This window comes from Euprymna scolopes, chromosome 7 (genome assembly GCF_053919585.1).
Source record: "Euprymna scolopes isolate OS-2025 chromosome 7, ASM5391958v1, whole genome shotgun sequence".
Classification (NCBI taxonomy): Eukaryota; Metazoa; Mollusca; class Cephalopoda; order Sepiida; family Sepiolidae; genus Euprymna; species Euprymna scolopes.
The window spans coordinates 13,389,123-13,411,664 of record NC_136488.1 but is presented as its reverse complement, the minus strand read 5'-3'; the positions used below and the strand labels follow the sequence as shown (position 1 = coordinate 13,411,664).

Below are 22,542 nucleotides of genomic sequence, written 5' to 3'. Positions count from 1 at the left end.
CAAAAACAGAACGGTTGGAAAGGAGGAATTGTAATTTTTAATCGTATAATATCATAAAGATCTGATTGATACATAATAAAGATAGAAGTATGAGAACTAAAATGCATGTGGTCGTCGTGGCCGAGCGGTTAAGGCGATGGACTAGAAATCCATTGAGGTCTCCCCGCGTAGGTTCGAATCCTGTCGGCGACGTTGCTTTTGGATTTTATTCATGGTCAGGGAAAAGTGTAAATGGATTCAATCGAAACACAGGTAAACATTAGATCATTCTCAACTGAGAAGAAGCAAAATAGAACGGTTAAAAAGAACGAATGTTTATTTTTAATCGTATATTATCATAAAGATCTGATTGATACACAATAAAGATAGAAGTATGAGAACTAAAATGCATGTGGTCGTCGTGGCCGAGCGGTTAAGGCGATGGACTAGAAAACTATTGGGGTCTCCCCGCATAGGTTCGAATCCTATTGACGACGTTGCTGTTGGATTTTATTCATGGTCAGGGAAAAGTGTAAATGGATTCAATCGAAACACAGGAAAACATTAGATTATTCTCAACTAAGAAGAACAAAAACAGAACGGTTGGACAGGACGAATCGTAATTTTTAATCGTATAATATCATAAAGATCTGATTGATACATAATAAAGATAGAAGTATGAGAACTAAAACGCATGTGGTCGTCGTGGCCGAGCGGTGAAGGCGATGGACTAGAAATCCATTGGGGTCTCCCCGAATAGGTTCGAATCCTATCGGCGACGTTGCTTTTGGATTTTATTCATGGTCAGGGAAAAGTGTAAATGGATTCAATCGACACACAGGTAAACATTAGATCATTCTCAACTGAGGAGAAGCAAAATAGAACGGTTAGAAAGAAGGAATGTTTATTTTTAATCGTATAATATCATAAAGATCTGATTGATACATAATAAAGATAGAAGTATGAGAACTAAAATGCATGTGGTCGTCGTGGCCGAGCGGTTAAGGCGATGGACTAGAAATCCATTGGGTTCTCCCCGCATAGGTTCGAATGCTATCGGCGACGTCGCTTTTGGATTTTATTCATGGTCAGGGAAAAGTGTAAATGGATTCAATCGAAACACAGGAAAACATTAGATTATTCTCAACTAAGAAGAACAAAAACAGAACGGTTGGACAGGAGGAATTGTCATTTTTAATCGTATAATATCATAAAGATCTGATTGATACATAATAAAGATAGAAGTATGAGAACTAAAATGCATGTGGTCGTCGTGGCCGAGCGGTTAAGGCGATGGACTAGAAATCCATTGGGGTCTCCCCTCGTAGGTTCGAATCCTATCGGCGACGTTGCTTTTGGATTTTATTCATGGTCAGGGAAAAGTGTAAATGGATTCAATCGAAACACAGGTAAACATTAGATCATTCTCAACTGAGAAGAAGCAAAATAGAACGGTTAAAAAGAACGAATGTTTATTTTTAATCGTATATTATCATAAAGATCTGATTGATACATAATAAAGATAGAAGTATGAGAACTAAAATGCATGTGGTCGTCGTGGCCGAGCGGTTAAGGCGATGGACTAGAAATCCATTGGGGTCTCCCCGCATAGGTTCGAATCCTATCGGCGACGTTGCTTTTGGATTTTATTCATGGTCAGGGAAAAGTGTAAATGGATTCAATCGAAACACAGGAAAACATTAGATTATTCTCAACTAAGAAGAACAAAAACAGAACGGTTGGACAGGAGGAATTGTAATTTTTAATCGTATAATATCATAAAGATCTGATTGATACATAATAAAGATAGAAGTATGAGAATGATCTAATGTTTACCTGTGTTTCGATTGAATCCATTTACACTTTTCCCTGACCATGAATAAAATCCAAAAGCAACGTCGCCGATAGGATTCGAACCTATGCGGGGAGACCCCAAGGGATTTCTAGTCCATCGCCTTAACCGCTCGGCCACGACGACCACATGCATTTTGGTTCTCATACTTCTATCTTTATTATGTATCAATCAGATCTTTATGATATTATACGATTAAAAATTACAATTCCTCCTGTCCAACCGTTCTGTTTTTGTTCTTCTTTGTTGAGAATAATCTAATGTTTTCCTGTGTTTCGATTGAATCCATTTACACTTTTCCCTGACCATGAATAAAATCCAAAAGCAACGTCGCCGATAGGATTCGAACCTATGCGGGGAGACCCCAATAGATTTCTAGCCCATCGCCTTAACCGCTCGGCCACGACGACCACATGCATTTTAGTTCTCATACTTCTATCTTTATTATGTATCAATCAGATCTTTCTGATATTATACGATTAAAAATTAACATTCGTTCTTTTTAACCGTTCTATTTTGCTTCTTCTCAGTTGAGAATGATCTAATGTTTACGTGTGTTTCGATTGAATCCATTTACACTTTTCCCTGACCATGAATAAAATCCAAAAGCAACGTCGCCGATAGGATTCGAACCTATGCGGGGAGACCCCAATGGATTTCTAGTCCATCGCCTTAACCGCTCGGCCACGACGACCACATGCATTTTAGTTCTAATACTTCTATCTTTATTATGTATCAATCAGATCTTTATGATATTATACGATTAAAAATAAACATTCGTTCTTTTTAACCGTTCTATTTTGCTTCTTCTCAGTTGAGAATGATCTAATGTTTACCTGTGTTTCGATTGAATCCATTTACACTTTTCCCTGACCATGAATAAAATCCAAAAGCAACGTCGCCGATAGGATTCGAACCTATGCGGGGAGACCCCAATGGATTTCTAGTCCATCGCCTTAACCGCTCGGCCACGACGACCACATGCATTTTAGTTCTAATACTTCTATATTTATTATGTATCAATCAGATCTTTATGATATTATACGATTAAAAATTACAATTCCTCCTGTCCAACCGTTCTGTTTTTGTTCTTCTAAGTTGAGAATAATCTAATGTTTTCCTGTGTTTCGATTGAATCCATTTACACTTTTCCCTGACCATGAATAAAATCCAAAAGCAACGTCGCCGATAGGATTCGAACCTATGCGGGGAGACCCCAATGGATTTCTAGTCCATCGCCTTAAAAGCTCGGCCACGACGGCCACATGCATTTTAGTTCTCATACTTCTATCTTTATTATGTATCAATCAGATCTTTATGATAATATACGATTAAAAATAAACATTCGTTCTTTTTAACCGTTCTATTTTGCTTCTTCTCAGTTGAGAATGATCTAATGTTTACCTGTGTTTCGATTGAATCCATTTACACTTTTCCCTGACCATGAATAAAATCCAAAAGCTACGTCGCCGATAGGATTCGAACCTACGCGGGGAGACCCCAATGGATTTCTAGTCCATCGCCTTAACCGCTCGGCCACGACGACCACATGCATTTTAGTTCTCATACTTCTATCTTTATTATGTATCAATCAGATCTTTATGATATTATACGATTAAAAATTACAATTCCTCCTGTACAACTGTTCTGTTTTTGTTCTTCTTAGTTGAGAATAATCTAATGTTTTCCTGTGTTTCGATTGAATCCATTTACACTTTTCCCTGACCATGAATAAAATCCAAAAGCAACGTCGCCGATAGGATTCGAACCTACGCGGGGAGACCCCAATGGATTTCTAGTCCATCGCCTTAACCGCTCGGCCACGACGACCACATGCATTTTAGTTCTCATACTTCTATCTTTATTATGTATCAATCAGATCTTTCTGATATTATACGATTAAAAATTACAATTCGTCCTGTCCAACCGTTCTGTTTTTGTTCTTCTTAGTTGAGAATAATCTAATGTTTTCCTGTGTTTCGATTGAATCCATTTACACTTTTCCCTGACCATGAATAAAATCCAAAAGCAACGTCGCCGATAGCATTCGAACCTATGCGGGGAGAACCCAATGGATTTCTAGTCCATCGCCTTAACCGCTCGGCCACGACGACCACATGCATTTTAGTTCTCATACTTCTATCTTTATTATGTATCAATCAGATCTTTATGATAATATACGATTAAAAATAAACATTCGTTCTTTTTAACCGTTCTATTTTTCTTCTTCTCAGTTGAGAATGATCTAATGTTTACCTGTGTTTCGATTGAATCCATTTACACTTTTCCCTGACCATGAATAAAATCCAAAAGCAACGTCGCCGATAGGATTCGAACCTACGCAGGGAGACCCCAATGGATTTCTAGTCCATCGCCTTAACCGCTCGGCCACGACGACCACATGCATTTTAGTTCTCATACTTCTATCTTTATTATGTATCAATCAGATCTTTAGAACGGTTCTCAACTGAGAAGAAGCAAAATAGAACGGTTAAAAAAAGAAATGTTCATTTTTAATCGTATAATATCATAAAGATCTGATTGATACATAATAAAGATAGAAGTATGAGAACTAAAATGCATGTGGTCGTCGTGGCCGAGCGGTTAAGGCGATGGACTAGAAATCCATTGGGGTCTCCCCGCGTAGGTTCGAATCCTATCGGCGACGTTGCTTTTGGATTTTATTCATGGTCAGGGAAAAGTGTAAATGGATTCAATCGAAACACAGGTAAACATTAGATCATTCTCAACTGAGAAGAAGCAAAATAGAACGGTTAAAAAGAACGACTGTTTATTTTTAATCGTATATTATCATAAAGATCTGATTGATACATAATAAAGATAGAAGTATGAGAACTAAAATGCATGTGGTCGTCGTGGCCGAGCGGTTAAGGCGATGGACTAGAAATCCATTGGGGTCTCCCCGCATAGGTTCGAATGCTATCGGCGACGTTGCTTTTGGATGTTATTCATGGTCAGGGAAAAGTGTAAATGGATTCAATCGAAACACAGGAAAACATTAGATTATTCTCAACTAAGAAGAACAAAAAGAGAACGGTTGGACAGGAGGAATTGTAATTTTTAATCGTATAATATCATAAAGATCTGATTGATACATAATAAAGATAGAAGTATGAGAACTAAAATGCATGTGGTCGTCGTGGCCGAGCGGTTAAGGCGATGGACTAGAAATCCATTGGGGTCTCCCCGCATAGGTTCGAATCCTATCGGCGACGTTGCTTTTGGATTTTATTCATGGTCAGGGAAAAGTGTAAATGGATTCAATCGAAACACAGGTAAACATTAGATCATTCTCAACTGAGAAGAAGCAAAATAGAACGGTTAAAAAGAACGAATGTTAATTTTTAATCGTATAATATCAGAAAGATCTGATTGATACATAATAAAGATAGAAGTATGAGAACTAAAATGCATGTGGTCGTCGTGGCCGAGCGGTTAAGGCGATGGGCTAGAAATCTATTGGGGTCTCCCCGCATAGGTTCGAATCCTATCGGCGACGTTGCTTTTGGATTTTATTCATGGTCAGGGAAAAGTGTAAATGGATTCAATCGAAACACAGGAAAACATTAGATTATTCTCAACAAAGAAGAACAAAAACAGAACGGTTGGACAGGAGGAATTGTAATTTTTAATCGTATAATATCATAAAGATCTGATTGATACATAATAAAGATAGAAGTATGAGAACCAAAATGCATGTGGTCGTCGTGGCCGAGCGGTTAAGGCGATGGACTAGAAATCCCTTGGGGTCTCCCCGCATAGGTTCGAATGCTATCGGCGACGTTGCTTTTGGATTTTATTCATGGTCAGGGAAAAGTGTAAATGGATTCAATCGAAACACAGGAAAACATTAGATTGTTCTCAACTAAGAAGAACAAAAACAGAACGGTTGGACAGGAGGAATTGTAACTTTTAATCGTATGATATCATAAAAATCTGATTAACACATAATAAAGTTGAAGTATTAGAACTAAAATGCATGTTGTCGTCGTGGCCGAGCGGTTAAGGCGATGGACTAGAAATCCATTGGGGTCTCCCCGCATATGTTCGAATCCTATCGGCGACGTTGCTTTTGGATTTTATTCATGGTCAGGGAAAAGTGTAAATGGATTCAATCGAAACACAGGAAAACATTAGATTATTCTCAACTAAGAAGAACAAAAACAGAACGGTTGGACAGGAGGAATTGTAATTTTTAATCGTATAATATCATAAAGATCTGATTGATACATAATAAAGATAGAAGTATGAAAACTAAAATACATGTGGTCGTCGTGGCCGAGCGGTGAAGGCGATGGACTAGAAATCCATTGGGGTCTCCCCGCATAGGTTCGAATCCTATCGGCGACGTTGCTTTTGGATTTTATTCATGGTCAGGGAAAAGTGTAAATGGATTCAATCGAAACACAGGAAAACATTAGATTATTCTCAACTAAGAAGAACAAAAACAGAACGGTTGGACAGGAGGAATTGTAATTTTTAATCGTATAATATCATAAAGATCTGATTGATACATAATAAAGATAGAAGTATGAGAACTAAAATGCATGTGGTCGTCGTGGCCGAGCGGTTAAGGCGATGGACTAGAAATCCATTGGGGTCTCCCCGCGTAGGTTCGAATCCTATCGGCGACGTTGCTTTTGGATTTTATTCATGGTCAGGGAAAAGTGTAAATGGATTCAATCGAAACACAGGTAAACATTAGATCATTCTCAACTGAGAAGAAGAAAAATAGAACGGTTAAAAAGAACGAATGTTTATTTTCAATCGTATATTATCATATAGATCTGATTGATACATAATAAAGATAGAAGTATGAGAACTAAAATGCATGTGGTCGTCGTGGCCGAGCGGTTAAGGCGATGGACTAGAAATCCATTGGGGTCTCCCCGCATAGGTTCGAATCCTATCGGCGACGTTGCTTTTGGATTTTATTCATGGTCAGGGAAAAGTGTAAATGGATTCAATCGAAACACAGGAAAACATTAGATTATTCTCAACTTAGAAGAACAAAAACAGACCGGTTGGACAGGGCGAATCGTAATTTTTAATCGTATAATATCATAAAGATCTGATTGATACATAATAAAGATAGAAGTATGAGAACTAAAATGCATGTGGTCGTCGTGGCCGAGCGGTTAAGGCGATGGACTAGAAATCTCCCCGCATAGGTTCGAATCCTATCGGCGACGTTGCTTTTGGATTTTATTCATGGTCAGGGAAAAGTGTAAATGGATTCAATCGAAACACAGGAAAACATTAGATTATTCTCAACTAAGAAGAACAAAAACAGAACGGTTGGACAGGAGGAATTGTAATTTTTAATCGTATAATATCATAAAGATCTGATTGATACATAATAAAGATAGAAGTATGAGAACTAAAACGCATGTGGTCGTCGTGGCCGAGCGGTGAAGGCGATGGTCTAGAAATCCATTGGGGTCTCCCCGCATAGGTTCGAATCCTATCGGCGACGTTGCTTTTGGATTTTATTCATGGTCAGGGAAAAGTGTAAATGGATTCAATCGAAACACAGGTAAACATTAGATCATTCTCAACTTAGGAGAAGCAAAATAGAACGGTTAGAAAGAAGGAATGTTTATTTTTAATCGTATAATATCATAAAGATCTGATTGATACATAATAAAGATAGAAGTATGAGAACTAAAATGCATGTGGTCGTCGTGGCCGAGCGGTTAAGGCGATGGACTAGAAATCCATTGGGTTCTCCCCGCATAGGTTCGAATGCTATCGGCGACGTCGCTTTTGGATTTTATTCATGGTCAGGGAAAAGTGTAAATGGATTCAATCGAAACACAGGAAAACATTAGATTATTCTCAACTAAGAAGAACAAAAACAGAACGGTTGGACAGGAGGAATTGTCATTTTTAATCGTATAATATCATAAAGATCTGATTGATACATAATAAAGATAGAAGTATGAGAACTAAAATGCATGTGGTCGTCGTGGCCGAGCGGTTAAGGCGATGGGCTAGAAATCCATTGGGGTCTCCCCGCGTAGGTTCGAATCCTATCGGCGACGTTGCTTTTGGATTTTATTCATGGTCAGGGAAAAGTGTAAATGGATTCAATCGAAACACAGGTAAACATTAGATCATTCTCAACTGAGAAGAAGCAAAATAGAACGGTTAAAAAGAACGTATGTTTATTTTTAATCGTATATTATCATAAAGATCTGATTGATACATAATAAAGATAGAAGTATGAGAACTAAAATGCATGTGGTCGTCGTGGCCGAGCGGTTAAGGCGATGGACTAGAAATCCATTGGGGTCCCCCCGCATAGGTTCGAATCCTATCGGCGACGTTGCTTTTGGATTTTATTCATGGTCAGGGAAAAGTGTAAATGGATTCAATCGAAACACAGGAAAACATTAGATTATTCTCAACTAAGAAGAACAAAAACAGAACGGTTGGACAGGAGGAATTGTTATTTTTAATCGTATATTATCATAAAGATCTGATTGATACATAATAAAGATAGAAGTATGAGAACTAAAACGCATGTGGTCGTCGTGGCCGAGCGGTGAAGGCGATGGACTAGAAATCCATTGGGGTCTCCCCGCATAGGTTCGAATCCTATCGGCGACGTTGCTTTTGGATTTTATTCATGGTCAGGGAAAAGTGTAAATGGATTCAATCGCAACACAGGAAAACATTAGATTATTCTCAACTAAGAAGAACAAAAACAGAACGGTTGGAAAGGAGGAATTGTAATTTTTAATCGTATAATATCATAAAGATCTGATTGATACATAATAAAGATAGAAGTATGAGAACTAAAATGCATGTGGTCGTCGTGGCCGAGCGGTTAAGGCGATGGACTAGAAATCCATTGAGGTCTCCCCGCGTAGGTTCGAATCCTGTCGGCGACGTTGCTTTTGGATTTTATTCATGGTCAGGGAAAAGTGTAAATGGATTCAATCGAAACACAGGTAAACATTAGATCATTCTCAACTGAGAAGAAGCAAAATAGAACGGTTAAAAAGAACGAATGTTTATTTTTAATCGTATATTATCATAAAGATCTGATTGATACACAATAAAGATAGAAGTATGAGAACTAAAATGCATGTGGTCGTCGTGGCCGAGCGGTTAAGGCGATGGACTAGAAAACTATTGGGGTCTCCCCGCATAGGTTCGAATCCTATTGACGACGTTGCTGTTGGATTTTATTCATGGTCAGGGAAAAGTGTAAATGGATTCAATCGAAACACAGGAAAACATTAGATTATTCTCAACTAAGAAGAACAAAAACAGAACGGTTGGACAGGACGAATCGTAATTTTTAATCGTATAATATCATAAAGATCTGATTGATACATAATAAAGATAGAAGTATGAGAACTAAAACGCATGTGGTCGTCGTGGCCGAGCGGTGAAGGCGATGGACTAGAAATCCATTGGGGTCTCCCCGAATAGGTTCGAATCCTATCGGCGACGTTGCTTTTGGATTTTATTCATGGTCAGGGAAAAGTGTAAATGGATTCAATCGACACACAGGTAAACATTAGATCATTCTCAACTGAGGAGAAGCAAAATAGAACGGTTAGAAAGAAGGAATGTTTATTTTTAATCGTATAATATCATAAAGATCTGATTGATACATAATAAAGATAGAAGTATGAGAACTAAAATGCATGTGGTCGTCGTGGCCGAGCGGTTAAGGCGATGGACTAGAAATCCATTGGGTTCTCCCCGCATAGGTTCGAATGCTATCGGCGACGTCGCTTTTGGATTTTATTCATGGTCAGGGAAAAGTGTAAATGGATTCAATCGAAACACAGGAAAACATTAGATTATTCTCAACTAAGAAGAACAAAAACAGAACGGTTGGACAGGAGGAATTGTCATTTTTAATCGTATAATATCATAAAGATCTGATTGATACATAATAAAGATAGAAGTATGAGAACTAAAATGCATGTGGTCGTCGTGGCCGAGCGGTTAAGGCGATGGACTAGAAATCCGTTGGGGTCTCCCCTCGTAGGTTCGAATCCTATCGGCGACGTTGCTTTTGGATTTTATTCATGGTCAGGGAAAAGTGTAAATGGATTCAATCGAAACACAGGTAAACATTAGATCATTCTCAACTGAGAAGAAGCAAAATAGAACGGTTAAAAAGAACGAATGTTTATTTTTAATCGTATATTATCATAAAGATCTGATTGATACATAATAAAGATAGAAGTATGAGAACTAAAATGCATGTGGTCGTCGTGGCCGAGCGGTTAAGGCGATGGACTAGAAATCCATTGGGGTCTCCCCGCATAGGTTCGAATCCTATCGGCGACGTTGCTTTTGGATTTTATTCATGGTCAGGGAAAAGTGTAAATGGATTCAATCGAAACACAGGAAAACATTAGATTATTCTCAACTAAGAAGAACAAAAACAGAACGGTTGGACAGGAGGAATTGTAATTTTTAATCGTATAATATCATAAAGATCTGATTGATACATAATAAAGATAGAAGTATGAGAACTAAAACGCATGTGGTCGTCGTGGCCGAGCGGTTAAGGCGATGGACTAGAAATCCATTGGGGTCTCCCCGCATAGGTTCGAATCCGATCGGCGACGTTGCTTTTGGATTTTATTCATGGTCAGGGAAAAGTGTAAATGGATTCAATCGAAACACAGGTAAACATTAGATCATTCTCAACTGAGGAGAAGCAAAATAGAACGGTTAGAAAGAAGGAATGTTTATTTTTGATCGTATAATATCATAAAGATCTGATTGATACATAATAAAGATAAAAGTATGAGAACTAAAATGCATGTGGTCGTCGTGGCCGAGCGGTTAAGGCGATGGACTAGAAATCCATTGGGTTCTCCCCGCATAGGTTCGAATGCTATCGGCGACGTCGCTTTTGGATTTTATTCATGGTCAGGGAAAAGTGTAAATGGATTCAATCGAAACACAGGAAAACATTAGATTATTCTCAACTAAGAAGAACAAAAACAGAACGGTTGGACGGGAGGAATTGTAATTTTTAATCGTATAATATCATAAAGATCTGATTGATACATAATAAAGATAGAAGTATGAGAACTAAAATGCATGTGGTCGTCGTGGCCGAGCGGTTAAGGCGATGGACTAGAAATCCATTGGGGTCTCCCCGCGTAGGTTCGAATCCTATCGGCGACGTTGCTTTTGGATTTTATTCATGGTCAGGGAAAAGTGTAAATGGATTCAATCGAAACACAGGTAAACATTAGATCATTCTCAACTGAGAAGAAGCAAAATAGAACGGTTAAAAAGAACGAATGTTTATTTTTAATCGTATATTATCATAAAGATCTGATTGATACATAATAAAGATAGAAGTATGAGAACTAAAATGCATGTGGTCGACGTGGCCGAGCGGTTAGGGCGATGGACTAGAAATCCATTGGAGACTCCCCGCATAGGTTCGAATCCTATCGGCGACGTTGCTTTTGGATTTTATTCATGGTTAGGGAAAAGTGTAAATGGATTCAATCGAAACACAGGAAAACATTAGATTATTCTCAACTTAGAAGAACAAAAACAGAACGGTTGGACAGGAGGAATTGTAATTTTTAATCGTATAATATCATAAAGATCTGATTGATACATAATAAAGATAGAAGTATTAGAACTAAAATGCATGTGGTCGTCGTGGCCGAGCGGTTAAGGCGATGGACTAGAAATCCATTGGGGTCTCCCCGCATAGGTTCGAATCCTATCGGCGACGTTGCTTTTGGATTTTATTCATGGTCAGGGAAAAGTGTTAATGGATTCAATCGAAACACAGGTAAACATTAGATCATTCTCAACTGAGAAGAAGCAAAATAGAACGGTTAAAAAGAAGGAATGTTTATTTTTAATCGTATAATATCATAAAGATCTGATTGATACATAATAAAGATAGAAGTATGAGAACTAAAATGCATGTGGTCGTCGTGGCCGAGCGGTTAAGGCGATGGACTAGAAATCCATTGGGGTCTCCCCGCATAGGTTCGAATCCTATCGGCGACGTTGCTTTTGGATTTTATTCATGGTCAGGGAAAAGTGTAAATGGATTCAATCCAAACACAGGAAAACATTAGATCATTCTCAACTGAGAAGAAGCAAAATAGAACGGTTAACAAAAAGAAATGTGAATTTTTAATCTTATAATATCATAAAGATCTGATTGATACGTAATAAAGATAGAAGTATGAGAGCTAAAATGCATGTGGTCGTCGTGGCCGAGCGGTTAAGGCGATGGGGTAGAAATCCATTGGGGTCTCCCCGCATAGGTTCGAATCCTATCGGCGACGTTGCTTTTGGATTTTATTCATGGTCAGGGAAAAGTGTAAATGGATTCAATCGAAACACAGGAAAACATTAGATTATTCTCAACTAAGAAGAACAAAAACAGAACGGTTGGACAGGACGAATTGTAATTTTTAATCGTATAATATCATATAGATCTGATTGATACATAATAAAGATAGACGTATGAGAACTAAAATGCATGTGGTCGTCGTGGCCGAGCGGTTAAGGCGATGGACTAGAAATCCATTGGGGTCTCCCCGCATAGGTTCGAATCCTATCGGCGACGTTGCTTTTGGATTTTATTCATGGTCAGGGAAAAGTGTAAATGGATTCAATCGAAACACAGGAAAACATTAGATTATTCTCAACTTAGAAGAACAAAAACAGAACGGTTGGACAGGAGGAATTGTAATTTTTAATCGTATAATATCATAAAGATCTGATTGATACATAATAAAGATAAAAGTATGAGAACTAAAATGCATGTGGTCGTCGTGGCCGAGCGGTTAAGGCGATGGGCTAGAAATCCATTGGGGTCTCCCCGCATAGGTTCGAATCCTATCGACGACGTTGCTTTTGGATTTTATTCATGGTCAGGGAAAAGTGTAAATGGATTCAATCGAAACACAGGTAAACATTAGATCATTCTCAACTGAGAAGAAGCAAAATAGAACGATTAAAAAGAAGGAATGTTTATTTTAAATCGTATTTTATCATAAAGATCTGATTGATACATAATAAAGATAGAAGTATGAGAACTAAAATGCATGTGGTCGTCGTGGCCGAGCAGTTAAAGCGATGGACTAGAAATCCATTGGGGTCTCCCCGCATAGGTTCGAATCCTATCGGCGACGTTGCTTTTGGATTTTATTCATGGTCAGGGAAAAGTGTAAATGGATTCAATCGAAACACACGTAAACATTAGATCATTCTCAACTGAGAAGAAGCAAAATAGAACGGTTAAAAAAAGAAATGTTAATTTTTAATCGTATAATATCATAAAGATCTGATTGATACATAATAAAGATAGAAGTATGAGAACTAAAATGCATGTGGTCGTCGTGGCCGAGCGGTTAAGGCGATGGACTAGAAATCCATTGGGGTCTCCCCGCATAGGTTCGAATCCTATCGGCGACGTTGCTTTTGGATTTTATTCATGGTCAGGGAAAAGTGTAAATGGATTCAATCCAAACACAGGAAAACATTAGATCATTCTCAACTGAGAAGAAGCAAAATAGAACGGTTAACAAAAAGAAATGTGAATTTTTAATCTTATAATATCATAAAGATCTGATTGATACGTAATAAAGATAGAAGTATGAGAGCTAAAATGCATGTGGTCGTCGTGGCCGAGCGGTTAAGGCGATGGGGTCGAAATCCATTGGGGTCTCCCCGCATAGGTTCGAATCCTATCGGCGACGTTGCTTTTGGATTTTATTCATGGTCAGGGAAAAGTGTAAATGGATTCAATCGAAACACAGGAAAACATTAGATTATTCTCAACTAAGAAGAACAAAAACAGAACGGTTGGACAGGACGAATTGTAATTTTTAATCGTATAATATCATATAGATCTGATTGATACATAATAAAGATAGACGTATGAGAACTAAAATGCATGTGGTCGTCGTGGCCGAGCGGTTAAGGCGATGGACTAGAAATCCATTGGGGTCTCCCCGCATAGGTTCGAATCCTATCGACGACGTTGCTTTTGGATTTTATTCATGGTCAGGGAAAAGTGTAAATGGATTCAATCGAAACACAGGTAAACATTAGATCATTCTCAACTGAGAAGAAGCAAAATAGAACGGTTAAAAAGAAGGAATGTTTATTTTAAATCGTATTTTATCATAAAGATCTGATTGATACATAATAAAGATAGAAGTATGAGAACTAAAATGCATGTGGTCGTCGTGGCCGAGCAGTTAAAGCGATGGACTAGAAATCCATTGGGGTCTCCCCGCATAGGTTCGAATCCTATCGGCGACGTTGCTTTTGGATTTTATTCATGGTCAGGGAAAAGTGTAAATGGATTCAATCGAAACACAGGAAAACATTAGATTATTCTCAACTAAGAAGAACAAAAACAGAACGGTTGGACAGGAGGAATTGTAATTTTTAATCGTATAATATCATAAAGATCTGATTGATACATAATAAAGATAAAATATGAGAACTAAAATGCATGTGGTCGTCGTGGCCGAGCGGTTAAGGCGATGGACTAGAAATCCATTGGGGTCTCCCCGCATAGGTTCGAATCCTATCGGCGACGTTGCTTTTGGATTTTATTCATGGTCAGGGAAAAGTGTTAATGGATTCAATCGAAACACAGGTAAACATTAGATCATTCTCAACTGAGAAGAAGCAAAATAGAACGGTTAAAAAGAAGGAATGTTTATTTTTAATCGTATAATATCATAAAGATCTGATTGATACATAATAAAGATAGAAGTATGAGAACTAAAATGCATGTGGTCGTCGTGGCCGAGCGGTTAAGGCGATGGACTAGAAATCCATTGGGGTCTCCCCGCATAGGTTCGAATCCTATCGGCGACGTTGCTTTTGGATTTTATTCATGGTCAGGGAAAAGTGTAAATGGATTCAATCCAAACACAGGAAAACATTAGATCATTCTCAACTGAGAAGAAGCAAAATAGAACGGTTAACAAAAAGAAATGTGAATTTTTAATCTTATAATATCATAAAGATCTGATTGATACGTAATAAAGATAGAAGTATGAGAGCTAAAATGCATGTGGTCGTCGTGGCCGAGCGGTTAAGGCGATGGGGTAGAAATCCATTGGGGTCTCCCCGCATAGGTTCGAATCCTATCGGCGACGTTGCTTTTGGATTTTATTCATGGTCAGGGAAAAGTGTAAATGGATTCAATCGAAACACAGGAAAACATTAGATTATTCTCAACTAAGAAGAACAAAAACAGAACGGTTGGACAGGACGAATTGTAATTTTTAATCGTATAATATCATATAGATCTGATTGATACATAATAAAGATAGACGTATGAGAACTAAAATGCATGTGGTCGTCGTGGCCGAGCGGTTAAGGCGATGGACTAGAAATCCATTGGGGTCTCCCCGCATAGGTTCGAATCCTATCGGCGACGTTGCTTTTGGATTTTATTCATGGTCAGGGAAAAGTGTAAATGGATTCAATCGAAACACAGGAAAACATTAGATTATTCTCAACTTAGAAGAACAAAAACAGAACGGTTGGACAGGAGGAATTGTAATTTTTAATCGTATAATATCATAAAGATCTGATTGATACATAATAAAGATAAAAGTATGAGAACTAAAATGCATGTGGTCGTCGTGGCCGAGCGGTTAAGGCGATGGACTAGAAATCCATTGGGGTCTCCCCGCATAGGTTCGAATCCTATCGACGACGTTGCTTTTGGATTTTATTCATGGTCAGGGAAAAGTGTAAATGGATTCAATCGAAACACAGGTAAACATTAGATCATTCTCAACTGAGAAGAAGCAAAATAGAACGATTAAAAAGAAGGAATGTTTATTTTAAATCGTATTTTATCATAAAGATCTGATTGATACATAATAAAGATAGAAGTATGAGAACTAAAATGCATGTGGTCGTCGTGGCCGAGCAGTTAAAGCGATGGACTAGAAATCCATTGGGGTCTCCCCGCATAGGTCCGAATCCTATCGGCGACGTTGCTTTTGGATTTTATTCATGGTCAGGGAAAAGTGTAAATGGATTCAATCGAAACAAACGTAAACATTAGATCATTCTCAACTGAGAAGAAGCAAAATAGAACGGTTAAAAAAAGAAATGTTAATTTTTAATCGTATAATATCATAAAGATCTGATTGATACATAATAAAGATAGAAGTATGAGAACTAAAATGCATGTGGTCGTCGTGGCCGAGCGGTTAAGGCGATGGACTAGAAATCCATTGGGGTCTCCCCGCATAGGTTCGAATCCTATCGGCGACGTTGCTTTTGGATTTTATTCATGGTCAGGGAAAAGTGTAAATGGATTCAATCCAAACACAGGAAAGCATTAGATCATTCTCAACTGAGAAGAAGCAAAATAGAACGGTTAACAAAAAGAAATGTGAATTTTTAATCTTATAATATCATAAAGATCTGATTGATACGTAATAAAGATAGAAGTATGAGAGCTAAAATGCATGTGGTCGTCGTGGCCGAGCGGTTAAGGCGATGGGGTCGAAATCCATTGGGGTCTCCCCGCATAGGTTCGAATCCTATCGGCGACGTTGCTTTTGGATTTTATTCATGGTCAGGGAAAAGTGTAAATGGATTCAATCGAAACACAGGAAAACATTAGATTATTCTCAACTAAGAAGAACAAAAACAGAACGGTTGGACAGGACGAATTGTAATTTTTAATCGTATAATATCATATAGATCTGATTGATACATAATAAAGATAGACGTATGAGAACTAAAATGCATGTGGTCGTCGTGGCCGAGCGGTTAAGGCGATGGACTAGAAATCCATTGGGGTCTCCCCGCATAGGTTCGAATCCTATCGACGACGTTGCTTTTGGATTTTATTCATGGTCAGGGAAAAGTGTAAATGGATTCAATCGAAACACAGGTAAACATTAGATCATTCTCAACTGAGAAGAAGCAAAATAGAACGGTTAAAAAGAAGGAATGTTTATTTTAAATCGTATTTTATCATAAAGATCTGATTGATACATAATAAAGATAGAAGTATGAGAACTAAAATGCATGTGGTCGTCGTGGCCGAGCAGTTAAAGCGATGGACTAGAAATCCATTGTGGGTCTCCCCGCATAGGTTCGAATCCTATCGGCGACGTTGCTTTTGGATTTTATTCATGGTCAGGGAAAAGTGTAAATGGATTCAATCGAAACACAGGAAAACATTAGATTATTCTCAACTAAGAAGAACAAAAACAGAACGGTTGGACAGGAGGAATTGTAATTTTTAATCGTATAATATCATAAAGATCTGATTGATACATAATAAAGATAAAATATGAGAACTAAAATGCATGTGGTCGTCGTGGCCGAGCGGTTAAGGCGATGGACTAGAAATCCATTGGGGTCTCCCCGCATAGGTTCGAATCCTATCGGCGACGTTGCTTTTGGATTTTATTTATGGTCAGGGAAAAGTGTAAATGGATTCAATCCAAACACAGGTAAACATTAGATCATTCTCAACTGAGAAGAAGCAAAATAGAACGGTTAAAAAGAACGAATGTTCATTTTTAATCGTATAATATCATACAGATCTTATATATACATAATCAAGATAGAAGTATGAGAACTAAAATGCATGTGGTCGTCGTGGCCGAGCGGTTAAGGTGATGGACTAGAAATCCATTGGGGTCTCCCCGCATAGGTTCGAATGCTATCGGCGACGTTGCTTTTGGATTTTATTCATGGTCAGGGAAAAGTATAAATGGATTCAATCGAAACACAGGAAAACATTAGATTATTCTCAACTAAGAAGAACAAAAACAGAACGGTTGGACAGGAGGAATTGTAATTTTTAATCGTATAATATCATAAAGATCTGATTGATACATAATACAGATAGAAGTATGAGAACTAAAATGCATGTGGTCCTCGTGGCCGAGCGGTTAAGGCGATGGACTAGAAATCCATTGGGGTCTCCCCGCATAGGTTCGAATCCTATCGGCGACGTTGCTTTTGGATTTTATTCATGGTCAGGGAAAAGTGTAAATGGATTCAATCGAAACACACGTAAACATTAGATCATTCTCAACTGAGAAGAAGCAAAATAGAACGGTTAAAAAGAACGAATGTTTATTTTTAATCGAATATTATCATAAAGATCTGATTGATACATAATAAAGATAGAAGTATGAGAACTAAAAGGCATGTGGTCGTCGTGGCCGAGCGGTTAAGGCGATGGACTAGAAATCCATTGGGGTCTCCCCGCATAGGTTCGAATCCATTTCGGCGACGTTGCTTTTGGATTTTATTCATGGTCAGGGAAAAGTGTAAATGGATTCAATCGAAACACAGGAAAATATTAGATTATTCTCAACTAAGAAGAACAAAAACAGAACGGTTGGACAGGAGGAATTGTAATTTTTAATCGTATAATATGAGAAAGATCTGATTGATACATAATAAAGATAGAAGTATGAGAACTAAAATGCATGTGGTCGTCGTGGCCGAGCGGTTAAGGCGATGGACTAGAAATCCATTGGGGTCTCCCCGCATAGGTTCGAATCCTATCGGCGACGTTGCTTTTGGATTTTATTCATGGTCAGGGAAAAGTGTAAATGGATTCAATCCAAACACAGGAAAACATTAGATCATTCTCAACTGAGAAGAAGCAAAATAGAACGGTTAACAAAAAGAAATGTGAATTTTTAATCTTATAATATCATAAATATCTGATTGATACATAATAAAGATAAAAGTATGAGAACTAAAATGCATGTGGTCGTCGTGGCCGAGCGGTTAAGGCGATGGACTAGAAATCCATTGGGGTCTCCCTGCATAGTTTCGAATCCTATCGACGACGTTGCTTTTGGATTTTATTCATGGTCAGGGAAAAGTGTAAATGGATTCAATCGAAACACAGGTAAACATTAGATCATTCTCAACTGAGAAGAAGCAAAATAGAACGGTTAAAAAGAAGGAATGTTTATTTTAAATCGTATTTTATCATAAAGATCTGATTGATACATAATAAAGATAGAAGTATGAGAACTAAAATGCATGTGGTCGTCGTGGCCGAGCAGTTAAAGCGATGGACCAGAAATCCATTGGGGTCTCCCCGCATAGGTTCGAATCCTATCGGCGACGTTGCTTTTGGATTTTATTCATGGTCAGGGAAAAGTGTAAATGGATTCAATCGAAACACAGGAAAACATTAGATTATTCTCAACTAAGAAGAACAAAAACAGAACGGTTGGACAGGAGGAATTGTAATTTTTAATCGTATAATATCATAAAGATCTGATTGATACATAATAAAGATAGAAGTATTAGAACTAAAATGCATGTGGTCGTCGTGGCCGAGCGGTTAAGGCGATGGACTAGAAATCCATTGGGGTCTCCCCGCATAGGTTCGAATCCTATCGGCGACGTTGCTTTTGGATTTTATTTATGGTCAGGGAAAAGTGTAAATGGATTCAATCCAAACACAGGTAAACATTAGATCATTCTCAACTGAGAAGAAGCAAAATAGAACGGTTAAAAAGAACGAATGTTTATTTTTAATCGAATATTATCATAAAGATCTGATTGATACATAATAAAGATAGAAGTATGAGAACTAAAAGGCATGTGGTCGTCGTGGCCGAGCGGTTAAGGCGATGGACTAGAAATCCATTGGGGTCTCCCCGCATAGGTTCGAATCCTATCGGCGACGTTGCTTTTGGATTTTATTCATGGTCAGGGAAAAGTGTAAATGGATTCAATCGAAACACAGGAAAACATTAGATTATTCTCAACTAAGAAGAACAAAAACAGAACGGTTGGACAGGACGAATTGTAATTTTTAATCGTATAATATCATATAGATCTGATTGATACATAATAAAGATAGACGTATGAGAACTAAAATGCATGTGGTGGTCGTGGCCGAGCGGTTAAGGCGATGGACTAGAAATCCATTGGGTTCTCCCCGCATAGGTTCGAATGCTATCGGCGACGTTGCTTTTGGATTTTATTCATGGTCAGGGAAAAGTGTAAATGGATTCAATCGAAACACAGGAAAACATTAGATTATTCTCAACTAAGAAGAACAAAAACAGAACGGTTGGACAGGAGGAATTGTAATTTTTAATCGTATAATATCAGAAAGATCTGATTGATACATAATAAAGATAGAAGTATGAGAACTAAAATGCATGTGGTCGTCGTGGCCGAGCGGTTAAGGCGATGGACTAGAAATCCATTGGGGTCTCCCCGCGTAGGTTCGAATCCTATCGGCGACGTTGCTTTTGGATTTTATTCATGGTCAGGGAAAAGTGTAAATGGATTCAATCGAAACACAGGAAAACATTAGATTATTCTCAACTAAGAAGAACAAAAACAGAACAGTTGTACAGGAGGAATTGTAATTTTTAATCGTATAATATCATAAAGATCTGATTGATACATAATAAAGATAGAAGTATGAGAACTAAAATGCATGTGGTCGTCGTGGCCGAGCGGTTAAGGCGATGGACTAGAAATCCATTGGGGTCTCCCCGCGTAGGTTCGAATCCTATCGGCGACGTAGCTTTTGGATTTTATTCATGGTCAGGGAAAAGTGTAAATGGATTCAATCGAAACACAGGTAAACATTAGATCATTCTCAACTGAGAAGAAGCAAAATAGAACGGTTAAAAAGAACGAATGTTTATTTTTAATCGTATATTATCATAAAGATCTGATTGATACATAATAAAGATAGAAGTATGAGAACTAAAATGCATGTGGCCGTCGTGGCCGAGCTTTTAAGGCGATGGACTAGAAATCCATTGGGGTCTCCCCGCATAGGTTCGAATCCTATCGGCGACGTTGCTTTTGGATTTTATTCATGGTCAGGGAAAAGTGTAAATGGATTCAATCGAAACACAGGAAAACATTAGATTATTCTCAACTTAGAAGAACAAAAACAGAACGGTTGGACAGGAGGAATTGTAATTTTTAATCGTATAATATCATAAAGATCTGATTGATACATAATAAAGATAGAAGTATTAGAACTAAAATGCATGTGGTCGTCGTGGCCGAGCGGTTAAGGCGATGGACTAGAAATCCATTGGGGTCTCCCCGCATAGGTTCGAATCCTATCGGCGACGTTGCTTTTGGATTTTATTCATGGTCAGGGAAAAGTGTAAATGGATTCAATCGAAACACAGGTAAACATTAGATCATTCTCAACTGAGAAGAAGCAAAATAGAACGGTTAAAAAGAACGAATGTTTATTTTTAATCGTATAATATCATAAAGATCTGATTGATACATAATAAAGATAGAAGTATTAGAACTAAAATGCATGTGGTCGTCGTGGCCGAGCGGTTAAGGCGATGGACTAGAAATCCATTGGGGTCTCCCCGCATAGGTTCGAATCCTATCGGCGACGTTGCTTTTGGATTTTATTCATGGTCAGGGAAAAGTGTAAATGGATTCAATCGAAACACAGGTAAACATTAGATCATTCTCAACTGAGAAGAAGCAAAATAGAACGGTTAAAAAGAACGAATGTTAATTTTTAATCGTATAATATCAGAAAGATCTGATTGATACATAATAAAGATAGAAGTATGAGAACTAAAATGCATGTGGTCGTCGTGGCCGAGCGGTTAAGGCGATGGGCTAGAAATCTATTGGGGTCTCCCCGCATAGGTTCGAATCCTATCGGCGACGTTGCTTTTGGATTTTATTCATGGTCAGGGAAAAGTGTAAATGGATTCAATCGAAACACAGGAAAACATTAGATTATTCTCAACAAAGAAGAACAAAAACAGAACGGTTGGACAGGAGGAATTGTAATTTTTAATCGTATAATATCATAAAGATCTGATTGATACATAATAAAGATAGAAGTATGAGAACCAAAATGCATGTGGTCGTCGTGGCCGAGCGGTTAAGGCGATGGACTAGAAATCCCTTGGGGTCTCCCCGCATAGGTTCGAATGCTATCGGCGACGTTGCTTTTGGATTTTATTCATGGTCAGGGAAAAGTGTAAATGGATTCAATCGAAACACAGGAAAACATTAGATTGTTCTCAACTAAGAAGAACAAAAACAGAACGGTTGGACAGGAGGAATTGTAATTTTTAATCGTATGATATCATAAAGATCTGATTAACACATAATAAAGTTGAAGTATTAGAACTAAAATGCATGTTGTCGTCGTGGCCGAGCGGTTAAGGCGATGGACTAGAAATCCATTGGGGTCTCCCCGCATATGTTCGAATCCTATCGGCGACGTTGCTTTTGGATTTTATTCATGGTCAGGGAAAAGTGTAAATGGATTCAATCGAAACACAGGAAAACATTAGATTATTCTCAACTAAGAAGAACAAAAACAGAACGGTTGGACAGGAGGAATTGTAATTTTTAATCGTATAATATCATAAAGATCTGATTGATACATAATAAAGATAGAAGTATGAAAACTAAAATACATGTGGTCGTCGTGGCCGAGCGGTGAAGGCGATGGACTAGAAATCCATTGGGGTCTCCCCGCATAGGTTCGAATCCTATCGGCGACGTTGCTTTTGGATTTTATTCATGGTCAGGGAAAAGTGTAAATGGATTCAATCGAAACACAGGAAAACATTAGATTATTCTCAACTAAGAAGAACAAAAACAGAACGGTTGGACAGGAGGAATTGTAATTTTTAATCGTATAATATCATAAAGATCTGATTGATACA

At 38.1% G+C, this 22,542-nt stretch overlaps 79 non-coding genes across 79 annotated transcripts; 70 read left to right on the top strand and 9 right to left on the bottom strand.

Annotated features, from left to right (window-relative positions):
• Nucleotides 1–110: 110 nt before the first annotated feature.
• Nucleotides 111–192, top strand: Trnas-aga (transfer RNA serine (anticodon AGA)). Its single transcript has one exon. It is a non-coding gene; the product is annotated as a tRNA-Ser (tRNA).
• Nucleotides 193–394: 202 nt separating this feature from the next.
• Trnas-aga (transfer RNA serine (anticodon AGA)) lies at nucleotides 395–476 on the top strand. The gene has a single exon. It is a non-coding gene; the product is annotated as a tRNA-Ser (tRNA).
• A 202-nt stretch (nucleotides 477–678) lies between these two features.
• On the top strand, nucleotides 679–760 carry Trnas-aga (transfer RNA serine (anticodon AGA)). Its single transcript has one exon. It is a non-coding gene; the product is annotated as a tRNA-Ser (tRNA).
• Nucleotides 761–962: 202 nt separating this feature from the next.
• On the top strand, nucleotides 963–1,044 carry Trnas-aga (transfer RNA serine (anticodon AGA)). The gene has a single exon. It is a non-coding gene; the product is annotated as a tRNA-Ser (tRNA).
• Nucleotides 1,045–1,246: 202 nt separating this feature from the next.
• Nucleotides 1,247–1,328, top strand: Trnas-aga (transfer RNA serine (anticodon AGA)). Its single transcript has one exon. It is a non-coding gene; the product is annotated as a tRNA-Ser (tRNA).
• A 202-nt stretch (nucleotides 1,329–1,530) lies between these two features.
• On the top strand, nucleotides 1,531–1,612 carry Trnas-aga (transfer RNA serine (anticodon AGA)). Its single transcript has one exon. It is a non-coding gene; the product is annotated as a tRNA-Ser (tRNA).
• Nucleotides 1,613–1,875: 263 nt separating this feature from the next.
• On the bottom strand, nucleotides 1,876–1,957 carry Trnas-aga (transfer RNA serine (anticodon AGA)). The gene has a single exon. It is a non-coding gene; the product is annotated as a tRNA-Ser (tRNA).
• A 202-nt stretch (nucleotides 1,958–2,159) lies between these two features.
• Trnas-aga (transfer RNA serine (anticodon AGA)) lies at nucleotides 2,160–2,241 on the bottom strand. Its single transcript has one exon. It is a non-coding gene; the product is annotated as a tRNA-Ser (tRNA).
• Nucleotides 2,242–2,443: 202 nt separating this feature from the next.
• On the bottom strand, nucleotides 2,444–2,525 carry Trnas-aga (transfer RNA serine (anticodon AGA)). The gene has a single exon. It is a non-coding gene; the product is annotated as a tRNA-Ser (tRNA).
• A 202-nt stretch (nucleotides 2,526–2,727) lies between these two features.
• Trnas-aga (transfer RNA serine (anticodon AGA)) lies at nucleotides 2,728–2,809 on the bottom strand. Its single transcript has one exon. It is a non-coding gene; the product is annotated as a tRNA-Ser (tRNA).
• Nucleotides 2,810–3,011: 202 nt separating this feature from the next.
• Trnas-aga (transfer RNA serine (anticodon AGA)) lies at nucleotides 3,012–3,093 on the bottom strand. The gene has a single exon. It is a non-coding gene; the product is annotated as a tRNA-Ser (tRNA).
• Nucleotides 3,094–3,295: 202 nt separating this feature from the next.
• Trnas-aga (transfer RNA serine (anticodon AGA)) lies at nucleotides 3,296–3,377 on the bottom strand. Its single transcript has one exon. It is a non-coding gene; the product is annotated as a tRNA-Ser (tRNA).
• A 202-nt stretch (nucleotides 3,378–3,579) lies between these two features.
• Trnas-aga (transfer RNA serine (anticodon AGA)) lies at nucleotides 3,580–3,661 on the bottom strand. Its single transcript has one exon. It is a non-coding gene; the product is annotated as a tRNA-Ser (tRNA).
• Nucleotides 3,662–3,863: 202 nt separating this feature from the next.
• Trnas-aga (transfer RNA serine (anticodon AGA)) lies at nucleotides 3,864–3,945 on the bottom strand. The gene has a single exon. It is a non-coding gene; the product is annotated as a tRNA-Ser (tRNA).
• Nucleotides 3,946–4,147: 202 nt separating this feature from the next.
• Trnas-aga (transfer RNA serine (anticodon AGA)) lies at nucleotides 4,148–4,229 on the bottom strand. The gene has a single exon. It is a non-coding gene; the product is annotated as a tRNA-Ser (tRNA).
• A 188-nt stretch (nucleotides 4,230–4,417) lies between these two features.
• On the top strand, nucleotides 4,418–4,499 carry Trnas-aga (transfer RNA serine (anticodon AGA)). The gene has a single exon. It is a non-coding gene; the product is annotated as a tRNA-Ser (tRNA).
• A 202-nt stretch (nucleotides 4,500–4,701) lies between these two features.
• Nucleotides 4,702–4,783, top strand: Trnas-aga (transfer RNA serine (anticodon AGA)). Its single transcript has one exon. It is a non-coding gene; the product is annotated as a tRNA-Ser (tRNA).
• Nucleotides 4,784–4,985: 202 nt separating this feature from the next.
• On the top strand, nucleotides 4,986–5,067 carry Trnas-aga (transfer RNA serine (anticodon AGA)). Its single transcript has one exon. It is a non-coding gene; the product is annotated as a tRNA-Ser (tRNA).
• A 202-nt stretch (nucleotides 5,068–5,269) lies between these two features.
• On the top strand, nucleotides 5,270–5,351 carry Trnas-aga (transfer RNA serine (anticodon AGA)). Its single transcript has one exon. It is a non-coding gene; the product is annotated as a tRNA-Ser (tRNA).
• A 202-nt stretch (nucleotides 5,352–5,553) lies between these two features.
• Nucleotides 5,554–5,635, top strand: Trnas-aga (transfer RNA serine (anticodon AGA)). The gene has a single exon. It is a non-coding gene; the product is annotated as a tRNA-Ser (tRNA).
• Nucleotides 5,636–5,836: 201 nt separating this feature from the next.
• On the top strand, nucleotides 5,837–5,918 carry Trnas-aga (transfer RNA serine (anticodon AGA)). The gene has a single exon. It is a non-coding gene; the product is annotated as a tRNA-Ser (tRNA).
• A 202-nt stretch (nucleotides 5,919–6,120) lies between these two features.
• On the top strand, nucleotides 6,121–6,202 carry Trnas-aga (transfer RNA serine (anticodon AGA)). The gene has a single exon. It is a non-coding gene; the product is annotated as a tRNA-Ser (tRNA).
• A 202-nt stretch (nucleotides 6,203–6,404) lies between these two features.
• On the top strand, nucleotides 6,405–6,486 carry Trnas-aga (transfer RNA serine (anticodon AGA)). The gene has a single exon. It is a non-coding gene; the product is annotated as a tRNA-Ser (tRNA).
• Nucleotides 6,487–6,688: 202 nt separating this feature from the next.
• Trnas-aga (transfer RNA serine (anticodon AGA)) lies at nucleotides 6,689–6,770 on the top strand. Its single transcript has one exon. It is a non-coding gene; the product is annotated as a tRNA-Ser (tRNA).
• A 202-nt stretch (nucleotides 6,771–6,972) lies between these two features.
• Nucleotides 6,973–7,044, top strand: Trnas-aga (transfer RNA serine (anticodon AGA)). Its single transcript has one exon. It is a non-coding gene; the product is annotated as a tRNA-Ser (tRNA).
• A 202-nt stretch (nucleotides 7,045–7,246) lies between these two features.
• Trnas-aga (transfer RNA serine (anticodon AGA)) lies at nucleotides 7,247–7,328 on the top strand. Its single transcript has one exon. It is a non-coding gene; the product is annotated as a tRNA-Ser (tRNA).
• Nucleotides 7,329–7,530: 202 nt separating this feature from the next.
• Nucleotides 7,531–7,612, top strand: Trnas-aga (transfer RNA serine (anticodon AGA)). The gene has a single exon. It is a non-coding gene; the product is annotated as a tRNA-Ser (tRNA).
• Nucleotides 7,613–7,814: 202 nt separating this feature from the next.
• Nucleotides 7,815–7,896, top strand: Trnas-aga (transfer RNA serine (anticodon AGA)). Its single transcript has one exon. It is a non-coding gene; the product is annotated as a tRNA-Ser (tRNA).
• Nucleotides 7,897–8,098: 202 nt separating this feature from the next.
• Trnas-aga (transfer RNA serine (anticodon AGA)) lies at nucleotides 8,099–8,180 on the top strand. The gene has a single exon. It is a non-coding gene; the product is annotated as a tRNA-Ser (tRNA).
• A 202-nt stretch (nucleotides 8,181–8,382) lies between these two features.
• On the top strand, nucleotides 8,383–8,464 carry Trnas-aga (transfer RNA serine (anticodon AGA)). Its single transcript has one exon. It is a non-coding gene; the product is annotated as a tRNA-Ser (tRNA).
• Nucleotides 8,465–8,666: 202 nt separating this feature from the next.
• Nucleotides 8,667–8,748, top strand: Trnas-aga (transfer RNA serine (anticodon AGA)). Its single transcript has one exon. It is a non-coding gene; the product is annotated as a tRNA-Ser (tRNA).
• Nucleotides 8,749–8,950: 202 nt separating this feature from the next.
• Nucleotides 8,951–9,032, top strand: Trnas-aga (transfer RNA serine (anticodon AGA)). Its single transcript has one exon. It is a non-coding gene; the product is annotated as a tRNA-Ser (tRNA).
• A 202-nt stretch (nucleotides 9,033–9,234) lies between these two features.
• Nucleotides 9,235–9,316, top strand: Trnas-aga (transfer RNA serine (anticodon AGA)). Its single transcript has one exon. It is a non-coding gene; the product is annotated as a tRNA-Ser (tRNA).
• A 202-nt stretch (nucleotides 9,317–9,518) lies between these two features.
• Trnas-aga (transfer RNA serine (anticodon AGA)) lies at nucleotides 9,519–9,600 on the top strand. The gene has a single exon. It is a non-coding gene; the product is annotated as a tRNA-Ser (tRNA).
• Nucleotides 9,601–9,802: 202 nt separating this feature from the next.
• Trnas-aga (transfer RNA serine (anticodon AGA)) lies at nucleotides 9,803–9,884 on the top strand. Its single transcript has one exon. It is a non-coding gene; the product is annotated as a tRNA-Ser (tRNA).
• A 202-nt stretch (nucleotides 9,885–10,086) lies between these two features.
• On the top strand, nucleotides 10,087–10,168 carry Trnas-aga (transfer RNA serine (anticodon AGA)). Its single transcript has one exon. It is a non-coding gene; the product is annotated as a tRNA-Ser (tRNA).
• Nucleotides 10,169–10,370: 202 nt separating this feature from the next.
• Trnas-aga (transfer RNA serine (anticodon AGA)) lies at nucleotides 10,371–10,452 on the top strand. Its single transcript has one exon. It is a non-coding gene; the product is annotated as a tRNA-Ser (tRNA).
• A 202-nt stretch (nucleotides 10,453–10,654) lies between these two features.
• Trnas-aga (transfer RNA serine (anticodon AGA)) lies at nucleotides 10,655–10,736 on the top strand. The gene has a single exon. It is a non-coding gene; the product is annotated as a tRNA-Ser (tRNA).
• Nucleotides 10,737–10,938: 202 nt separating this feature from the next.
• On the top strand, nucleotides 10,939–11,020 carry Trnas-aga (transfer RNA serine (anticodon AGA)). The gene has a single exon. It is a non-coding gene; the product is annotated as a tRNA-Ser (tRNA).
• A 202-nt stretch (nucleotides 11,021–11,222) lies between these two features.
• On the top strand, nucleotides 11,223–11,304 carry Trnas-aga (transfer RNA serine (anticodon AGA)). Its single transcript has one exon. It is a non-coding gene; the product is annotated as a tRNA-Ser (tRNA).
• A 202-nt stretch (nucleotides 11,305–11,506) lies between these two features.
• Nucleotides 11,507–11,588, top strand: Trnas-aga (transfer RNA serine (anticodon AGA)). Its single transcript has one exon. It is a non-coding gene; the product is annotated as a tRNA-Ser (tRNA).
• Nucleotides 11,589–11,790: 202 nt separating this feature from the next.
• Trnas-aga (transfer RNA serine (anticodon AGA)) lies at nucleotides 11,791–11,872 on the top strand. Its single transcript has one exon. It is a non-coding gene; the product is annotated as a tRNA-Ser (tRNA).
• A 202-nt stretch (nucleotides 11,873–12,074) lies between these two features.
• Nucleotides 12,075–12,156, top strand: Trnas-aga (transfer RNA serine (anticodon AGA)). Its single transcript has one exon. It is a non-coding gene; the product is annotated as a tRNA-Ser (tRNA).
• Nucleotides 12,157–12,358: 202 nt separating this feature from the next.
• Trnas-aga (transfer RNA serine (anticodon AGA)) lies at nucleotides 12,359–12,440 on the top strand. The gene has a single exon. It is a non-coding gene; the product is annotated as a tRNA-Ser (tRNA).
• A 202-nt stretch (nucleotides 12,441–12,642) lies between these two features.
• On the top strand, nucleotides 12,643–12,724 carry Trnas-aga (transfer RNA serine (anticodon AGA)). The gene has a single exon. It is a non-coding gene; the product is annotated as a tRNA-Ser (tRNA).
• Nucleotides 12,725–12,926: 202 nt separating this feature from the next.
• Nucleotides 12,927–13,008, top strand: Trnas-aga (transfer RNA serine (anticodon AGA)). Its single transcript has one exon. It is a non-coding gene; the product is annotated as a tRNA-Ser (tRNA).
• Nucleotides 13,009–13,209: 201 nt separating this feature from the next.
• Nucleotides 13,210–13,291, top strand: Trnas-aga (transfer RNA serine (anticodon AGA)). Its single transcript has one exon. It is a non-coding gene; the product is annotated as a tRNA-Ser (tRNA).
• A 202-nt stretch (nucleotides 13,292–13,493) lies between these two features.
• On the top strand, nucleotides 13,494–13,575 carry Trnas-cga (transfer RNA serine (anticodon CGA)). Its single transcript has one exon. It is a non-coding gene; the product is annotated as a tRNA-Ser (tRNA).
• Nucleotides 13,576–13,777: 202 nt separating this feature from the next.
• On the top strand, nucleotides 13,778–13,859 carry Trnas-aga (transfer RNA serine (anticodon AGA)). The gene has a single exon. It is a non-coding gene; the product is annotated as a tRNA-Ser (tRNA).
• Nucleotides 13,860–14,061: 202 nt separating this feature from the next.
• Trnas-aga (transfer RNA serine (anticodon AGA)) lies at nucleotides 14,062–14,143 on the top strand. Its single transcript has one exon. It is a non-coding gene; the product is annotated as a tRNA-Ser (tRNA).
• Nucleotides 14,144–14,344: 201 nt separating this feature from the next.
• Nucleotides 14,345–14,426, top strand: Trnas-aga (transfer RNA serine (anticodon AGA)). The gene has a single exon. It is a non-coding gene; the product is annotated as a tRNA-Ser (tRNA).
• Nucleotides 14,427–14,628: 202 nt separating this feature from the next.
• On the top strand, nucleotides 14,629–14,710 carry Trnas-aga (transfer RNA serine (anticodon AGA)). Its single transcript has one exon. It is a non-coding gene; the product is annotated as a tRNA-Ser (tRNA).
• A 202-nt stretch (nucleotides 14,711–14,912) lies between these two features.
• Nucleotides 14,913–14,994, top strand: Trnas-aga (transfer RNA serine (anticodon AGA)). Its single transcript has one exon. It is a non-coding gene; the product is annotated as a tRNA-Ser (tRNA).
• Nucleotides 14,995–15,196: 202 nt separating this feature from the next.
• Nucleotides 15,197–15,278, top strand: Trnas-aga (transfer RNA serine (anticodon AGA)). The gene has a single exon. It is a non-coding gene; the product is annotated as a tRNA-Ser (tRNA).
• A 202-nt stretch (nucleotides 15,279–15,480) lies between these two features.
• Trnas-aga (transfer RNA serine (anticodon AGA)) lies at nucleotides 15,481–15,562 on the top strand. The gene has a single exon. It is a non-coding gene; the product is annotated as a tRNA-Ser (tRNA).
• A 202-nt stretch (nucleotides 15,563–15,764) lies between these two features.
• On the top strand, nucleotides 15,765–15,846 carry Trnas-aga (transfer RNA serine (anticodon AGA)). The gene has a single exon. It is a non-coding gene; the product is annotated as a tRNA-Ser (tRNA).
• Nucleotides 15,847–16,047: 201 nt separating this feature from the next.
• On the top strand, nucleotides 16,048–16,129 carry Trnas-aga (transfer RNA serine (anticodon AGA)). Its single transcript has one exon. It is a non-coding gene; the product is annotated as a tRNA-Ser (tRNA).
• Nucleotides 16,130–16,331: 202 nt separating this feature from the next.
• Trnas-cga (transfer RNA serine (anticodon CGA)) lies at nucleotides 16,332–16,413 on the top strand. Its single transcript has one exon. It is a non-coding gene; the product is annotated as a tRNA-Ser (tRNA).
• A 202-nt stretch (nucleotides 16,414–16,615) lies between these two features.
• Trnas-aga (transfer RNA serine (anticodon AGA)) lies at nucleotides 16,616–16,697 on the top strand. Its single transcript has one exon. It is a non-coding gene; the product is annotated as a tRNA-Ser (tRNA).
• A 202-nt stretch (nucleotides 16,698–16,899) lies between these two features.
• Trnas-aga (transfer RNA serine (anticodon AGA)) lies at nucleotides 16,900–16,982 on the top strand. Its single transcript has one exon. It is a non-coding gene; the product is annotated as a tRNA-Ser (tRNA).
• A 201-nt stretch (nucleotides 16,983–17,183) lies between these two features.
• Nucleotides 17,184–17,265, top strand: Trnas-aga (transfer RNA serine (anticodon AGA)). Its single transcript has one exon. It is a non-coding gene; the product is annotated as a tRNA-Ser (tRNA).
• Nucleotides 17,266–17,467: 202 nt separating this feature from the next.
• Nucleotides 17,468–17,549, top strand: Trnas-aga (transfer RNA serine (anticodon AGA)). The gene has a single exon. It is a non-coding gene; the product is annotated as a tRNA-Ser (tRNA).
• Nucleotides 17,550–17,751: 202 nt separating this feature from the next.
• Trnas-aga (transfer RNA serine (anticodon AGA)) lies at nucleotides 17,752–17,833 on the top strand. Its single transcript has one exon. It is a non-coding gene; the product is annotated as a tRNA-Ser (tRNA).
• A 202-nt stretch (nucleotides 17,834–18,035) lies between these two features.
• On the top strand, nucleotides 18,036–18,118 carry Trnas-aga (transfer RNA serine (anticodon AGA)). The gene has a single exon. It is a non-coding gene; the product is annotated as a tRNA-Ser (tRNA).
• A 202-nt stretch (nucleotides 18,119–18,320) lies between these two features.
• Trnas-aga (transfer RNA serine (anticodon AGA)) lies at nucleotides 18,321–18,402 on the top strand. Its single transcript has one exon. It is a non-coding gene; the product is annotated as a tRNA-Ser (tRNA).
• Nucleotides 18,403–18,604: 202 nt separating this feature from the next.
• Trnas-aga (transfer RNA serine (anticodon AGA)) lies at nucleotides 18,605–18,686 on the top strand. The gene has a single exon. It is a non-coding gene; the product is annotated as a tRNA-Ser (tRNA).
• A 202-nt stretch (nucleotides 18,687–18,888) lies between these two features.
• Nucleotides 18,889–18,970, top strand: Trnas-aga (transfer RNA serine (anticodon AGA)). Its single transcript has one exon. It is a non-coding gene; the product is annotated as a tRNA-Ser (tRNA).
• Nucleotides 18,971–19,172: 202 nt separating this feature from the next.
• On the top strand, nucleotides 19,173–19,254 carry Trnas-aga (transfer RNA serine (anticodon AGA)). The gene has a single exon. It is a non-coding gene; the product is annotated as a tRNA-Ser (tRNA).
• A 202-nt stretch (nucleotides 19,255–19,456) lies between these two features.
• Nucleotides 19,457–19,538, top strand: Trnas-aga (transfer RNA serine (anticodon AGA)). Its single transcript has one exon. It is a non-coding gene; the product is annotated as a tRNA-Ser (tRNA).
• A 202-nt stretch (nucleotides 19,539–19,740) lies between these two features.
• Trnas-aga (transfer RNA serine (anticodon AGA)) lies at nucleotides 19,741–19,822 on the top strand. Its single transcript has one exon. It is a non-coding gene; the product is annotated as a tRNA-Ser (tRNA).
• A 202-nt stretch (nucleotides 19,823–20,024) lies between these two features.
• On the top strand, nucleotides 20,025–20,106 carry Trnas-aga (transfer RNA serine (anticodon AGA)). Its single transcript has one exon. It is a non-coding gene; the product is annotated as a tRNA-Ser (tRNA).
• A 202-nt stretch (nucleotides 20,107–20,308) lies between these two features.
• Trnas-aga (transfer RNA serine (anticodon AGA)) lies at nucleotides 20,309–20,390 on the top strand. Its single transcript has one exon. It is a non-coding gene; the product is annotated as a tRNA-Ser (tRNA).
• Nucleotides 20,391–20,592: 202 nt separating this feature from the next.
• Trnas-aga (transfer RNA serine (anticodon AGA)) lies at nucleotides 20,593–20,674 on the top strand. The gene has a single exon. It is a non-coding gene; the product is annotated as a tRNA-Ser (tRNA).
• Nucleotides 20,675–20,876: 202 nt separating this feature from the next.
• On the top strand, nucleotides 20,877–20,958 carry Trnas-aga (transfer RNA serine (anticodon AGA)). The gene has a single exon. It is a non-coding gene; the product is annotated as a tRNA-Ser (tRNA).
• A 202-nt stretch (nucleotides 20,959–21,160) lies between these two features.
• Trnas-aga (transfer RNA serine (anticodon AGA)) lies at nucleotides 21,161–21,242 on the top strand. The gene has a single exon. It is a non-coding gene; the product is annotated as a tRNA-Ser (tRNA).
• A 202-nt stretch (nucleotides 21,243–21,444) lies between these two features.
• Nucleotides 21,445–21,526, top strand: Trnas-aga (transfer RNA serine (anticodon AGA)). The gene has a single exon. It is a non-coding gene; the product is annotated as a tRNA-Ser (tRNA).
• Nucleotides 21,527–21,728: 202 nt separating this feature from the next.
• On the top strand, nucleotides 21,729–21,810 carry Trnas-aga (transfer RNA serine (anticodon AGA)). Its single transcript has one exon. It is a non-coding gene; the product is annotated as a tRNA-Ser (tRNA).
• A 201-nt stretch (nucleotides 21,811–22,011) lies between these two features.
• On the top strand, nucleotides 22,012–22,093 carry Trnas-aga (transfer RNA serine (anticodon AGA)). The gene has a single exon. It is a non-coding gene; the product is annotated as a tRNA-Ser (tRNA).
• A 202-nt stretch (nucleotides 22,094–22,295) lies between these two features.
• On the top strand, nucleotides 22,296–22,377 carry Trnas-aga (transfer RNA serine (anticodon AGA)). The gene has a single exon. It is a non-coding gene; the product is annotated as a tRNA-Ser (tRNA).
• Nucleotides 22,378–22,542: the final 165 nt, after the last annotated feature.